This window comes from Triticum urartu, chromosome 4, assembly GCF_003073215.2.
Source record: "Triticum urartu cultivar G1812 chromosome 4, Tu2.1, whole genome shotgun sequence".
In the NCBI taxonomy this organism is placed as follows: Eukaryota; Viridiplantae; Streptophyta; class Magnoliopsida; order Poales; family Poaceae; genus Triticum; species Triticum urartu.
This window is the reverse complement of record NC_053025.1, coordinates 161,925,964-161,942,017: the sequence shown is the minus strand read 5'-3', so window position 1 is coordinate 161,942,017 and position 16,054 is coordinate 161,925,964.

Sequence of the window (16,054 nt, the reverse complement as noted above, 5' to 3'; positions counted from 1 at the left end):
ATGTCCGAAATATTATTTTAGAAGTGGTCGGAAAATTGTTCTTGGAATGGGATGAGAGTTGGCGTGTGGTCTTATTTTAGTGTAGATAGACCGCCTGTCAAGTTTCATCGCATTCGGAAATCGTTTGATGCCCCAACGGATAACTATAGTGGCAGTATAGCCGGTCTAACGTCGGACGTTTTCGGTCTCCGGAAACAGTCGCCGGGCCTCTCTCTCTTGTCTTCTCTCAGCTCGAGACCGTCTACACGGCTCACTACCTACCGCCAGGCCCAACCTAACCTCTCTCGTCAGCCCGCGGCCCTCCTCGCGCGCGCGTCCGAAAGTTGTCCCGGACCCGACCCGGGCAGTCGTCACCGTTGGATCCGGATCATCCCCAAACATCTACAAAACATCACCGTTTTATCATTTGGATTTCCTAACCCAATTATTCTCGACTGTCCAATTTCAATCAGATGATCCAAACTCCCCTCTTTCCTTATATATATACTCCCTAGTCTAAATCTAGTCCAACCCTAAAAATCCTCCCCTTTGTCCCATCGCACCGCCGCCACCCACTCACAATCCCCCTCGGGATCATCCCGATCCAGTTCCACCCAAGACGAATTGCAGCCTCCACCTTCTCCTTGTTTTCCCCTCCCGTCCAACCACCGCCGTCGCCCGAATCCTGCAGGAGCCAGAGCTCCTCTGCCCGTGCGCCTACCTCTCCCGTAGCACCCACGGCACCGAGGTGCACCTCGACCCCGTCATCAACCCAGTCGCTGCCGGCGAGCAGCAGCAACCAGCAGACCATCCCGAGCAGCAACAGGAGCACGAGCTCCCTCCTCCTTGTTGCACGCATCGCCCGCCGAGCCGCCGAGCCGCCCGAGTACCTCCTCCAGTTCGTCACCCCGGTCGCCGCCTCGCCAAGCTCCGTCGCCACGAACGAGTCGTCGCCCCGCCATGTCCCTTGCTGGAGTGAACTCATCACCAAGTCCCGCGGCCGCTGATGCCATCGCGTCTTCTTCCCCTGCGCTGCTCGTGCGAGAGCCATGCCCAGCGCTCAAGCCCGTACCGCACCTCTGCTCGGGAACGAGCTCGGCGCCGCCCACTGCTTCGCCCGCACGATCCCGCTGCTGCCTGCGTCCTCTGCTTCTTCCAGGACCCCGCCTCGTCTCTGCGCGATCTACTGCGAGTTACCACCGAATGGAGCTCCATCTCCTCCCTAGCCCCGGATCCGGCGATCGCCTCCCGTTCAAGCCGCTCCGCCATGCGCCAAGTCCCTGGAGCCGCCGCCCTGCTTCATGCCTTGGCCCGCCATGGAGGGACGGATCTGCCAAGCTCCACCGCTGTCGTCTGGAACAACCTCCTGCCCGGATTCGTCCAGCACCATCTCGCATCGCCTCCTGCAAGCTGCAGCTGCTTTGTTCCTCCATGTCATGGCCTCTGCTTCCTCTACAACGAGCAGGCCTGTGACGCCCCGAGACCGATGTGCCAGGTGTCGTCCAGTTATTCGTTGTTGTTGCCATGTCATTTCTTGCGTGTCATGCATTGCATATCATGTCATCATGTGCATTTCATTTGCATACGTGTTCGTCTCATGCATCCGAGCATTTTCCCCGTTGTCCGTTTTGCATTCCGGCGCTTCGTTCTCCTCCGGTGGTCATTTCTAGCTTTCTTTCGTGTGTGGGGATTAAACATTTCCGTATTGGACCGAGACTTGCCAAGCGGCCTTGGTTTACTACCGGTAGACCGCCTGTCCAGTTTCGTATCATTTGGACTTCGTTTGATACTCCAACGTTTAACCGAGGGACCGAAAAGGCCTCGTGTGTGTTGCAGCCCAACACCCCTCCAATTTGGCCCAAAACCCACCTAACTCTGCTCCATCATCTAGAGCGTTCGATCACGACCGCGTGGCCAAAAACCGCACCTCTTTAGGACTCTCCTAGCTCCCTCTACCAATAAGTATGTGATCCCCTCCGAAATATTCGCGGATGAAACCCTAAAACTTCTCCTCTCGCGCCGCCGGACGCGTCCACGCCGCGCCGGACGTGTCCACCGCCCGCCGCCACCTCACTCCCACCAAATTCTCAGATCCATGTGCCCATGTTCATAGCCTCGTAACTTTGCATCCGCAGCTCCGATTCATGCATATAGCATATCAAAATGTTCATCTCAGAGAGTACATCATTCCATTCCATTGCATCATTTTCATTTGAGTTCATCTTGATGCCCGAAATGCTGTTAGAAGAGGGCTACTTGAGTTAATTGTCAGATCTGCTACTCCATTTAGGTTTTTGTCATTTTTGCCATGATTAATGTGTGCATGATATGCCCTGATGCTCTACATATGTTTTGTTAAGGGTTTTGTCATCTTTCCAAAGGTGCAACCCATGTATTTTTGTGATGTGTGTGGTGACTAGTGCAAGCTTGCAAAGTGGTGCACTTGCTAATTCTGTTTTCAGGGACTTAGTAATTCCACTAAGTCCTTGAGCTGTTTATCTCATGATGCCATATGTTCTTGTTGTTTCCTAGTGATCCGTGCCTCTTTTGAGGATGATCAGTAAGGATTTTTTGTTAATCTTGTAGTTCTCTATCCATCCATGTCTTTGTTTGCAATTATGGAGAACCCTAGCTTGAGTCAATCAAGCTCTACTTTTGCTACTTTGTGAATCTGGGCAGATTGTCAACTTGTTTGCAATTTTGCCGATGATGTTGTAGTTGATCCGTGCATGCTATGCCATTGTTCTTGCCATGTATAGCTTGAATTATGTGTATTCTTGATGGGTGTATGCTTAGATTGTCATGACTTTCTCTGTAGTGAGTGCATCGAGCTCGTAAACATGCCTACTTGATATCTGTTTTCAGCATGCTCCAGTTTTCACTAAGTCTGTGATCTGGTTATGTTTTTTCCATGTTCACATGCTTGCAATTGTATTTTCTGATCCCTTTTGGCTCAAGGTCACTAAGGGACTTTTGTTAATCTCTTTGAGTAGCTCCATGCCATGCTTTATTTTGCCATGTCCGGGTCCTGTAGCATGTAGTTTTGTTGCTCCGAAGAGTGCTATCTGATCTGAAATTCCAGACAAGTGTTAATTTCACTAAGTCTGAGATCTGTTTACCATATGCATTTTTGCCATGCTTGTTTGAACCTGTTAATGGATGAATTGGCCGTAGCTCAGTGCTAGACTTTTGTTAAGCATCATGAATGCATCCCTGCCATGTATTTTTTTGTCATGTTTGGGTGCTGTAGCATGTTCATATCGTTGCATTTAGATGGCTACTTGCTGCTTATCACAGAACGTGGCCATATTTGAACCGCTTGCCATTTCCAAACCGTAACTCCGATTCCGGCGTTCTTTATATCGTTTTCAAGCGATTTCATCTCACCTTTCCAGTGGCACCCTTGGATTCCCAAGTTGAGGCCAGGTTCATGCATTCCCTTGCAAATCATGCATATGCATCGCATACCGCATCCCGCATATCATACCATGTTCATGTGTTGGTTGTTTACTATGTTGTGTGCTTCTTTCCGGTGTTGCTTCTTCGGGTTGGTTCCGGTAACGTCGTGATTGTGAGGACCCGTTCAACTACGTCCGTTTGTCTTCTTCATGGACTCGTTCTTCTTCCTTGCGGGATCTCAGGCAAGATGACCATACCCTCGAAATCACTTCTATCTTTGCTTGCTTAGTTGCTCGCTCTTTTGCTATGCCTATGCTGCGATACCTACCACTTGCTTATCATGCCTCCTACTTTGTTCAACCAAGCCTCTAACCCACCTTGTCCTAGCAAACCGTTGATTGGCTATGTTACCGCTTTGCTCAGCCCCTCTTATAGCGTTGTTAGTTGCAGGTGAAGATCGGAGTTCGTTCCTTGTTGGAACATGGAGATGTTGTTCCTTGTTGGAACAGGTTTACTTGTTGGGTTATCACAACATATCTTATTTAATTAATGCATCTATATACTTGGTAAAGGGTGGAAGGCTCGGCCTTATGCCTGGTGTTTTGTTCCACTTTTGCCGCCCTAGTTTCCGTCATATCGGTGTTATGTTCCCGGATTTTGCGTTCCTTACGCGGTTGGGCTATTATGGGAACCCCTTGACAGTTCGCCTTAAGTAAAGCTCTTCCAGCAATGCCCAACATTGGTTTTACCATTTGCCACCTAGCCTTTTTTTCCCTTGGGAGTCGCGCTCCTGAGGGTCATCATTATTTTAACCCCCCCCCCCGGGCCAGTGCTCCTCTGAGTGTTGGTCCAACTTGTCAGCCGCCGGTGGCCACCAGGGGCAACTCTGGGCTGGCCTACCGGAAGTTTAGACAATCCGGTGTGCCCTGAGAAAGAGATATGTGCAGCTCCTATCGGGATTTGTCGGCACATTCGGGCAGTGTTGCTGGTTTAGTTTTACCCTGTCGAAATGTCTTGTTGTACCGGGATACCGAGTCTGATCGGAATGTCTCAGGAGGAGGTATATTCCTTCGTTGACCGTGAGAGCTTGTGATGGGCTAAGTTGGGACACCCCTGCAGGGATTTGAACTTTCGAAAGCCATGCCCGCGGTTATGGGCAGATGGGAATTTGTTAACGTCCGGTTGTAGAAAACCTGAATTTGACCTTAATTAAAATGAATCAACAGCGTGTGTAACCGTGATGGTCTCTTTCCGGCGGAGTCCGGGAAGTGAACACGGTGTTGGAGTTATGCTTGACGTAGGTTGCTATAGGATCACTTCTTGATCATACTTTATCGATCGTGCTTTGCCTTCTCTTCTCGCTCTCATTTGCGTATGTTAGCCACCATATTTGCTAGTCGCTTGCTGCAGCTCCACCTCATACCTTTTACCTTACCCATAAGCTTAAATAGTCTTGATCGCGAGGGTGCGAGATTGCTGAGTCCCCGTGGCTCACAGATACTTCCAAAAACCAGCTTGCAGGTGCCGATGAGTCCGTGCAGATGACGCAACCAAGATCAGGAGGAGCTCGATGAAGACTTTGTCCGTTGTGTTGTTTCGTTCTAGTTGATCAGTAGTGGAGCCCAGTTGGGGTCGATCGGGGACCTTTGTCACATTTGGGGTTCTTCTTTCATTTTGGCTCCGTAGTTGGGCCTTGATTGTATTTGGATGATGTAATGTTTTATTCATGTAATTGCGTGAAGTGGCGAGTGTAAGCCAACTATGTGTCTTTTCCCCTACTGTATTACATGGGTTGTTTGCGAAGATTACCTCACTTGCGACCTTGCTTTCAATGCGGTTATGCCTCTAAGTCGTGCTTTGACACGTGGGAGATATAGCCGCATCGAGGGCGTTACAAGTTGGTATCAGAGCCTTCCTCGACCTTAGGAGCCCCATTGCTTGATCGTTTTTAGCGGCCGAGTTGTGTCTAGAAAAATGTTTTGAGTCTTCTAGGAATTATATATCGGAGAGTTTAGGAATTCTTTTTACTTCCCAGTCTCCTCATCGCTCTGGTAAGGCATCCTGACGTAGAGTTTTGACTCTTCTCTTCTCAAATTTCACTAAAAAAAATTTAGGATCACGCGGGTATCTTGGAATCGTTCTGATGGTTTTGTGACGAGAACATTGTCTTGGTGCCTCCTGTCAGGGGTTTAGTGGAAGTGCCTCGGGGAGTTGAGCTCTGAGGTGTTGTCGTCATAATTTTATCGTTGCAGTTCTAGAATACCTGAGTTTAGTACGCCGACATCGAAAAATCTCTTTTATGCAGTTGTTGGTGAGATAACCTCGACGCCACCCAGTACTGGGGCGGGAGTTCGGGAGTATTGCCATAACTTGTATAACGGATTCTTTTCGAAGGTTGAGGTAGATGATTTCCGAAGGTTTCTTGGTTATGTGTTGAAGGATGGATACAGCTGGATGTAGGATTTGCTAGATTTGGGTGAGATATTATGCTTCCCCTGTATCCCCAACACCTGATTGCATAACCGGGAAAATTTCGGGAGTTTATAAGTGGGAATTCAAGTAGCTCTTAGGATATCTTTCCAATAGATGTATGATATGAAATTGGGGTTCGACGTCTAGTGGTCCGCCTATCCACGGTTGGTTTTACAGTGGTCTCGTTGTGTCTTGAAGAGTCCTTGGCTATGCCGACTCGGGGACGCTTCGTATGTCATGTGCATTGCCTTGTACATGATGGTGCTGTACGATCGAGCCCGTGTAGGCCCCACCACGAAAACTTCGGACGAAATCTCTATCATATGTTTGTTCCGGCTTATTCTGCAAGCCAATCCTTTGTTTTTGTTTTGAGTTGTGGTATTCGAGTTGCTTCAATGTCAAATGTTGATTCCATACTTTTCCTAAGCGGTGTTCTCATACTCCTATGTGAATACTAATCCTTCTTGATAATCGAGATTGTCATGTCAATCCTTTTCAACCGGTGTGTCTCTCTTCAAGTGGATCCGAACATTTCAACATCAGCAAGATCAATTATCATTTCTTCTCAACGGTGTTCGCTTCATTCTCAATAGTGTTTTCCCACCCACCCACCCTTGTTTTTCTTGAAGGATTCAGATCTCTTAATCAAGTATCCATTTTACTGATGTGAAGTCTCTCCATTCTTTTCAATCAATATCCTTATCCGGTGATTCTCAAGAAGATTCTAACGGAGCTTCAAGTTCGTCACTCTTCACTCGTTCTCTTCTCCGGTGGATTCAAAGCAAGCTTTTGGTGTTTGATCATATTCTTTTCCTTATTTCAAATGTCTTCTCTTGCCGGTGCACCTCTCAATCATTAACTTTTCGTTATTCATTTGTTCCGGAGTGCTAAAGATATCTCGAAGATTCGTGTTTTCCACTCTGCATTCGTTCAAGATCTTTCCAGGTTGTTATCTCATTCAAGTCATTTAATTCAACCGGTCCAACCTCTCTTTTAAATCGTTCAACGGTGTTTCTTTTGAGTGGGCCCTAACCCACAGGTCTATTCCCAGGATCTTACCTGACTCTTCTTATTTCCCGGAGATATCCTCAAATTTCTTGTATAAGTTTGACGCAAGAATGAATTATCATCAGTCAAATGCCTCTCTCCAAGATCTTCCAAATTCTTTTCATCGTGGTTTCAACTTTTCCATTCTTCTTCATTCCAGAGCATCTCAACAATTCATGGTGGTGTTTCTCGTCGTCATTCTCAGCTTTGAAGACCGAAGAAGAGTTTCTCCTCCATATCTTATCCGTTCTCTCAAAGACTCGTGATTCTAGCTTGTTGCCATCCTCTCGTAATTGTTTTGATCGTGAGTATTCTTTCACCTATTCGGAGCATTTCAAGATTCTTTTCAGTTTGATTCTCCGGAGGTCATCTTCTCAGAATTATTCATTCTCAGCTTTCAGCTCTTTTTCTCTAAAATCTTACCGGTGTTTCGTTCAAGTGATCTTTAATCGGCTCGTGATCTCTTCGTTCTCATGTATCTAAATCCTCTCAAGCATCTTCGTTTAATTGCTAATCCTTCACGGTGTTTCTTCATATTTTAATCGTTCTTTTTCAATTCTTACGGTGGTTCATTCAAGATTTCTCTTCCTTCGTTTATCATATCAATTCATTCGTTGTTTCAACCCTACCGGTGGTTCGTTGAAGACCTTCTCAAGTTTGCGCTATATCTATCTTAATCCTTTCAACGAGAATAAGTAGTATGCCAAATCCATTGCTTGTCATCAATTTGATTGATGAAGGATACGCATAACATAGTTCTTATTTTCGTTTCATCCAAGTGATTAATTCCTTATTCCGGAGATTCATCTAAATCATTGCAAGGATTCACCTTGTGTTTCCAACTTTTCTTTCCTTTCGTTTGATCATTCTTTTGTTTGTCAGAGTTCTTCAGAAAAGTTCTACATGATGGTTCATCAAGGATTTAATTCTTTCTTGAAGTGTTCATCGAGATTCTTTTCAAAGGAACTCAAGCTTCCTTCATCTTGCTATCTGGAGTGCAATTCTTTCTTCCGTATCAGTGGAGGTGGTATTATGTCATTCTTGATAATTTGAGTTCATGTTTCATGATTCACATATTATTAAGAATGAGGTATTTTAAATCTATCAATCTCGTCATTAGAATTATCTTGGGTTATATTTCACCTAAAGCCTTCCCTAAGGATTGTTGCTATCTATGGTGCTTATAAATGATCCAATTTCTTCATTTATCCTTTCCGGTGCGATATAGCCTTCTCGTCTCCTTGTTCTTATCAATCCAATTCTTCTTCCCGTGAGTGGAAGGTTGTCACCTCATAATTTGAGATGTACTCCACAAGACCATATCAAGCTTTCTCTTTTCGTTGTTGTTTTTCCAACAACTCCGTTCGACCCTTCTCCTAAAGATGCCTTTTTAAACTCGTTTGTGGTAGATGTTGGCATTTTCTTCTCCATTCTCCTATTTCAATTATCTATCTTCTATTCTTTTGTTCCGGAGGCATTGTCATGTTGCTCTTTTCAACCCATGTCAAAGATCATGTTCTTTTCATGCCTATCCATTTAACCGGAGCGTTGTGTCCTCTGCTCAAGTTCTTTTCGTCTTATCAAGTTTCATATCTCTTTCTACCGGAGTGTTGTCCAAATTTTTTCTTCCTTGCCCCTCTTTTCTAACGGAGTGTTTTCAACTTTGTTCATCTCCGTTGTATTCTTTCTTTCAATGTGTACAACCTCACAAGGTTCTTTGGTTTCACTCAATTGTCAAAGAAGCAACTTAGCTTTACCTCTTCTCTTTCTCTTCCGTTGTCCCTCCGGTGCCATTCTGGATCTCGGGACGAGATCCTCTCGTAGTGGTGGAGTGTTGTGACGCCCCGAGACCGATGTGCCAGGTGTCGTCCAGTTATTCGTTGTTGTTGCCGTGTCATTGCTTGCGTGTCATGCATTGCATATCATGTCATCATGTGCATTTCATTTGCATACGTGTTCATCTCATGCATCCGAGCATTTTCCCCGTTGTCCGTTTTGCATTCCGGCGCTTCGTTCTCCTCCGGTGGTCATTTCTAGCTTTCTTTCGTGTGTGGGGATTAAACATTTCCGGATTGGACCAGACTTGCCAAGCGGCCTTGGTTTACTACCGGTAGACCGCCTATCAAGTTTCGTATCATTTGGACTTCGTTTGATACTCCAACGGTTAACCGAGGGACCGAAAAGGCCTCGTGTGTTTTGCAGCCCAACACCCCTCCAATTTGGCCCAAAACCCACCTAACTCTGCTCCATCATCTAGAGCGTTCGATCACGATCGCGTGGCCGAAAACCGCACCTCTTTTGGACTCTCCTAGCTCCCTCTACCTATAAGTATGTGATCCCCTCCGAAATATTCGCGGATGAAACCCTAAAACTCTTCCTCTCGCGCCGCCGGACGCGTCCACGCCGCGCCGGACGTGTCCACCGCCCGCCGCCACCTCACTCCCACCAACGGGGAGCCGCCACGTCGTCTCCGCCGCTGCTCTCCTCCACTCCCAGGCCACCACATGTCCACCGCGCGCATCCCACCTCCCGCGGCCCGCCGGGCCCAGGGCAGGCCCGCCCGAGACCCGATTCGATCCGCCGCCGCCCCGCGCCGCCGCACCCGACGAACGCCGCCGGCCGCCTCCTTGCTCCGCCGCCATGCCGCGCGCTCCTCTCGCTGGCACCGCGCCGCCGAGCCCGCACCCGCCGGCCGTCTGCCGGAGTTGCACCGCCGCCGCCCGGCCCGCGCCTCGCCATGGATCTCCGCCCCGCCGCCAACATCTCTCGTCGCCGGCGTGGCGCCCCGCATCGCCCGTAGCCGTGGCCATCGCCGGACCTCCTCCTCGCCGGCGTCCAAGCTCGCCGGAGCGCGCCGCCTCGCCGTCCCGGCCGGATCCTCTCGAGGTGGATGAGATCCACCCGCTCGCTCAACCAAACGGCGTCCCCGTCCCGGATCTCGTCATCCCGCTCTGTCCGATCCCGTTGACTTTCACTAAGTCCCCGAATTCTCAGATCCATGTGCCCATGTTCATAGCCTCGTAACTTTGCATCCGCGGCTCCGATTCATGCATATAGCATATCAAAATGTTCATCTCAGAGAGTACATCATTTCATTCCATTGCATCATTTTCATTTGAGTTCATCTTGATGCCCGAAATGCTGTTAGAAGAGGGCTACTTGAGTTAATTGTCAGATCTGCTACTCCATTTAGGTTTTTGTCATTTTTGCCATGATTAATGTGTGCATGATATGCCCTGATGCTCTACATATGTTTTGTTAAGGGTTTTGTCATCTTTCCAAAGGTGCAACCCATGTATTTTTGTGATGTGTGTGGTGACTTGTGCAAGCTTGCAAAGTGGTGCACTTGCTAAGTCTGTTTTCAGGGGACTTAGCATTTCCACTAAGTCCTTGATCTATTTATCTCATGATGCCATATGTTCATGTTGTTTCCTAGTGATCCGTGCCTCTTTTGAGGATGATCAGTAAGGATGTTTTGTTAATCTTATAGTGCTCTATCCATCCATGTCTTTGTTTGCAATTATGGAGCACCCTAGCTTGAGTCAATCGACTCTACTTTTGCTACTTTGTGAATCTGGGCAGATTGTCAACTTGTTTGCAATTTTGCCGATGATGTTGTAGTTGATCCGTGCGTGCTATGCTTTTTTTCTTGCCATGTCTAGCTTGAATTTTGTGTGTTCTTGATGGGTGTATGCTTAGTTTTTCATGACTTGCACCGTAGTGAGTGCATCGAGCTCGTAAACATGCCTACTTGAAATCTGTTTTCAGCATGCTCCAGTTTTCACTAAGTCTGAAAACTGATTATGTTTTTGCTATGTTCACATGCTTGCAATTGAATTTTATGATCCCTTTTGGCTCAAAGTCACTAAGGGACTTTTGTTAAGCTCTTTGAGTAGCTCCGTGCCATGCTTTACTTTTCCATGTTCAGGTCCTGTAGCATGTAGTTTTGTTGCTCCGAAGAGTGCTATCTGATCTGAAATTCCAGACAAGTGTTGATTTCACCTAAGTCTGAGATCTGTTTACCATATGCATTTTTGCCATGCTTGTTTGAACCTGTTAATGGATGAATTGGCCGTAGCTCAGTGTTAGACTTTTGTTAAGCATCATGAATGCATCCCTGCCATGTTGATGTGTTGGTGGTTTACTATGTTGTTTGCTTCTTTCCGGTGTTACTTCTTCGGCTTGGTTCCGATAATGTCGTGTGTGTGAGGATCCGTTCGACTATGTTTGTGTATCTTCTTCATGGACTCGTTCTTCTTCCTTGCGGGATTTCAGGCAAGATGATCATACCCTCGAAATCACTTCTATCTTTGCTTGCTAGTTACTCGCTCTTTTGCTATGCCTATGCTGCGATACATACCACTCGCTTATCATGCCTTCCATATTTTTGAACCAAGCCCCTAAACCACCTTGTCCTAGCAAACCGTTGTTTGGCTATGTTACTGCTTTGCTCAGCCCCTCTTATAGCGTTGTTAGTTGCAGGTGAAGATTGAAGTTTGTTCCTTGTTGGAACATGGAGATGTTGTTCCTTGTTGGAACATGTTTACTTGTTGGGATATCACAGTATCTCTTATTTAATTAATGCATCTATATACTTGGTAAAGGGTGGAAGGCTCGGCCTTATGCCTGGTGTTTTGTTCCACTCTTGCCGCCCTAGTTTCCATCATATCGGTGTTATGTTTCCGGATTTTGCGTTCCTTACGCGATTGGGTAATATGGGAACCCCTTGACAGTTCGCCTTGAATAAAGCTCTTCCAGCAATGCCCAACATTGGTTTTACCATTCGCCACCTAGCCTTTTTATTTCCCTTGGGTTCTGTAGACTCAAGGGTCATCATTATTTTAACCCCCCCCCCCCGGGCCAGTGCTCCTCTGAGTGTTGGTCCAAACTAGAGTCCTGTGCAGCGCCCCCTCGGGGAAACTCAAGGTTTGGTTTTAGTTGTATGGAGAGCTCATCTGAGTGTGCCCTAAGAACGAGATATGTGCAACTCCTATCGGGATTTGTCGGCACATTCGGGCGGTGTTGCTGGATTTGTTTTACCATTGTCGAAATGTCTTGTAACCGGGATTCCGAGTCTGATCGGGTCTTCCCGCTAGAAGGAATATCCTTCATTGACCGTGAGAGCTTGTGATGGGCTAAGTTGGGACACCCCTGCAGGGATTTGAACTTCCGAAAGCCGTGCCCGCGGTTATGGGCAGATGGGAATTTGTTAATGTCCGGTTGTAGAAAACCTGAAGTTTATCTTAATTAAAATACATCAACCGCGTGTGTAACTGTGATGGTCTCTTTCCGGCGGAGTCCGGGAAGTGAACACGGTGTTGGAGTTATGCTTGACGTAGGTTGTTCTAGGATCACTTCTTGATCATAGTTTCTCGATCGTGCTTTGCCTTCTCTTCTCGCTCTCATTTGCGTATGTTAGCCACCATACATGCTAGTCGCTTGTTGCAGCTCCACCTCATACCTTTTACCTTACCCGTAAGCTTAAATAGTCTTGATCACGAGGGTGCGAGATTGCTGAGTCCCGTGGCTCACAGATACTTCCAAACCAGCTTGTAGGTGCCGATGAGTCCGTGCAGATGACACAACCAAGCTCAGGAGGAGCTCAATGAAGATCTTGTCCTTTTGTTGTTTCGTTCTAGTTGATCAGTAGTGGAGCCCAGTTGGGGTCGACCGGGGACCTTGTCGCATTTGCGGTAGTATTCTTTTATTTTGGGTTCCGTAGTCGGACCTTGATTGTATTTGGATGTTGTAATGCTTTATTCTTGTAATTGTGTGAAGTGGCGATTGTAAGCCAACTATGTATCTCTTTCCCTTATGTATTACATGGGTTGTGTGAAGATTACCTCACTTGCGACATTGCTTACAATGCGGTTATGCCTCTAAGTCGTGCTTCGACACGTGGGAGATATAGCTACATCGTGGGCGTTACAAGTTGGTATCAGAGCCTTCCCCGACCTTAGGAGCCCCCACTACTTGATCGTTATTAGCAGCCGTTGTTGAGTCTAGAAAAATGTTTTGAGTCTTTTAGGAATTATATATCGGAGAGTTTAGGAATTCTTTTTACTTCCCAGTCTCCTCATCGCTCTGGTAAGGCATCCTGACGTAGAGTTTTGACTCTTCTCTTCTCAAATTTCACTAAAAAAAATTTAGGATCACGCGGGTATCTTGGAATCGTTCCGATGGTTTTGTGACGAGAACATTGTTCTTGGTGCCTCCTGACATTTAGGGGTTGTGGCAATGTCCCGGGGAGTTGAGCTCCGAGGTGTTGTCGTCACAATTTTATCATTGCAGTTGTGGAATACCTGAGTTTAGTTTCGCCGACATCGAAAATCTCTTTTATGCAGTTGTTGGTGAGATAACCTCGACGCCACCCAGTACTGGGGCGGGAGTTCGGGAGTATTGCCATAACTCATATAACGGATGTTTTTTTGAAGGTTGAGGTAGACGATTTCCGAAGGTTTCTTGGTTATGTGTTGAAGGATGGATACAGCTGGATGTAGGATTTGCTAGTTTTGGGTGAGATATTATGCTTCCCCTGTATCCCCAACACCCGGTTGCATAACCGGAAAATTTCGAGAGTTTATAAGTGGGAATTCAAGTAGCTCTTAGGATATCTTTCCAACAGATGTATGATGTGAAATTGGGGTTCGACGTCTAGTGGTCTGCCTATTCACGGTTGGTTTATAGTGGTCTCGTTGTGTCTTAAAGAGTCCTTGGCTATGCCGACTCGGGGACGCTTCGTATGTCATGTGCACTACCTTGTACATGATGGTGCTATACGATCGAGCCCGTGTAGGCCCCACCACGGAAACTTCGGATGAAATCTCTATCATATGTTTGTTCCGGCTTATTCTACAAGCCAATCCTTTGTTTCGTTTTGAGTTGTGGTATTCGAGTTGCTTCGAAGTCAAATGTTGATTCCATACCTTTCCTAAACGGTGTTCTCATACTCCGATGTGAACACTAATCCTTCATGATAATCGAGATTGCCATGTCAATCCTTTTTTAACCGGCGTGTTTCTCTTCAAGTGGATCCAATCATCTTCAACATTCGCAAGATCAATTATCAGTTCTTCTCAATGTTTTTTGTTTCATTCATCTCCAAGTTGCCTTTATTTTTACCGCCCTCCCTCCCTTGTTTTTCTTCAAGGACTCAGATTTCTTTATCAAGTATCCATTTTATTCATGTGAAGTCTCTCCATTCCTTTCCGTTAATGTTCTTACCCGGTGATTCTCATGAAGATTCTAACGGGCCTCAAGTTTATCATTCTTCATTCTTTTCTTCTCCGGTGGATTTAAATCAAGCTTTGGTGTTGATCATATCCTTTTTCATCGTTTCAAATGCTTTTCTCGTGCCGGTGCACCTCATAACCATTCATTTCTCGCTATTCATTTGTTCCGGAGTGCTCAAGATATCTCGAAGATTCGTGTTTTCCACTCTGCATTCGTTCAAGATCTTTCCAGGTTGTTATCTCATTCAAGTCATTTAATTCAACCGGTGCAACCTCTATTTTAAATCATTTCAACGGTGTTTCTTTTGAGTGGGCCCTAACCCACAGGTCTTTTCCCAGGATCTTACCTGACTCTTCTTATTTTTCCGGAGTTATAATCAAATTCTTTTCAAAGTTTGACGTAAGAATGATTCAGCATCAGTCATATGTATTTCTCCAAGATCTTTCAAATTCTTTTCATCGTTGGCTCAACTTTTCCATTCTTCATTCCGGTGTGCCTCAATAATTCATGGTGGTGTTTCTCCTCGTCATTCTCAACATTTGAAGACCGAAGAAGAGTTTCTCTCATTCTTGATCCATTCTCTTCAAGATTCGTCATTCTAGCTTGTTGCCATCCTCTCATAGTTGTTTTTGGATTGTGAGAATTCTTTTCACCTATCCAGAGCAGTTCAAGAGTCTTCTCAGTTTGTTTATCCGGAGCCCATCTTCTCAGAATTATTCATTTCTCAGCTTTCAGCTCTAGTTCTCTAAATCTTACCGGTGCATCATTCAAATATTCTCTAATCAGTTCATGATCTCTTCGTTCTTTTGTATCTAAACTCTCTCATGTATCTTCGTTCATTTGTTAATTCTTACCGGTGATTCACCCCTTTATTTCGTTCATTTCCAATTCCTACGGTGGTTCGTTCAAGATTTCTCTTCCTTTGTTATTGTATCAATTCATTCGTTTTTTCCAAATCCTACCGGTGGTTCGTTGAAGACCTTCTCAAGTTGGCGCCATATCTCTCTTAATCTTTTCTACGAGAATAAGTAATATGCCAAATCCGTTGATTGTCATCAATTTAATTGGTGAAGGATAAGCATAATGTAATTCTTATTTTTGTTTCATCAAGTAAATTCAATTCCTTATTCCGGAGGTTCATTGAAAAATTCTTGGTTTCTTTTGCTCATCTTTCTTTCCGGAGTTCAAAGTTTCCTCATTAGATCGTCCCGAAGCTCCATTTAATCATTCCAAGGCTTCACCTTATATTATCAACTTCTCTTTCCTCTCGTGTGATCATCCTTTTTGTTTACCGGAGTTCTTCATGGAGGCTCTACATGATGCTTCAGCAACGAATTAATTCCTTCTCGAAGTGTTCATCAAGATTCTTTTCAAAGCAGCTCAAGTTTCTTCATCTTGTAATCCTGAGTGCAAATTCTTTCTACCATATTATTGGAGGTGGTATTATGTCATTCTTGATAATTTGGAATTCATGCTTCATGATTCACATGTTGTCATGAATGAGATATTTTAAATCCATCAATCTCGTCATTGGAATTATCTTGGGTTATATTTCACCTAAAGCTTTCCCTAAGGAGTAATGCTATTAATGGTGATAATATATGATCCAAGATTTTCATTTATCCTCCCGGTGAAATAGTTTCTCGTCTCCTTGTTCTTATCAATCCAATTCTTTTTCCCGTGAGTGGCAGGTTGTCACCTCATAATTTGAGATGTACTCCATAAGACCATTTCAAGCTTATTCTTTTCGTTGTTGGTGTTCTAACAACTCCGTTCGACCCTTCTCCTAAGGATGCTTTTTCAAGCTCTTTTGTGGAAGAAACTGGCATTTTCTTCTCCATTATTTCTTTCAATTATCTATCTTCTATTTCTTTCTTCCGGAGGCATTGCGATGTTGCTCTCTTCAACCCATCTTCTTGTTTTG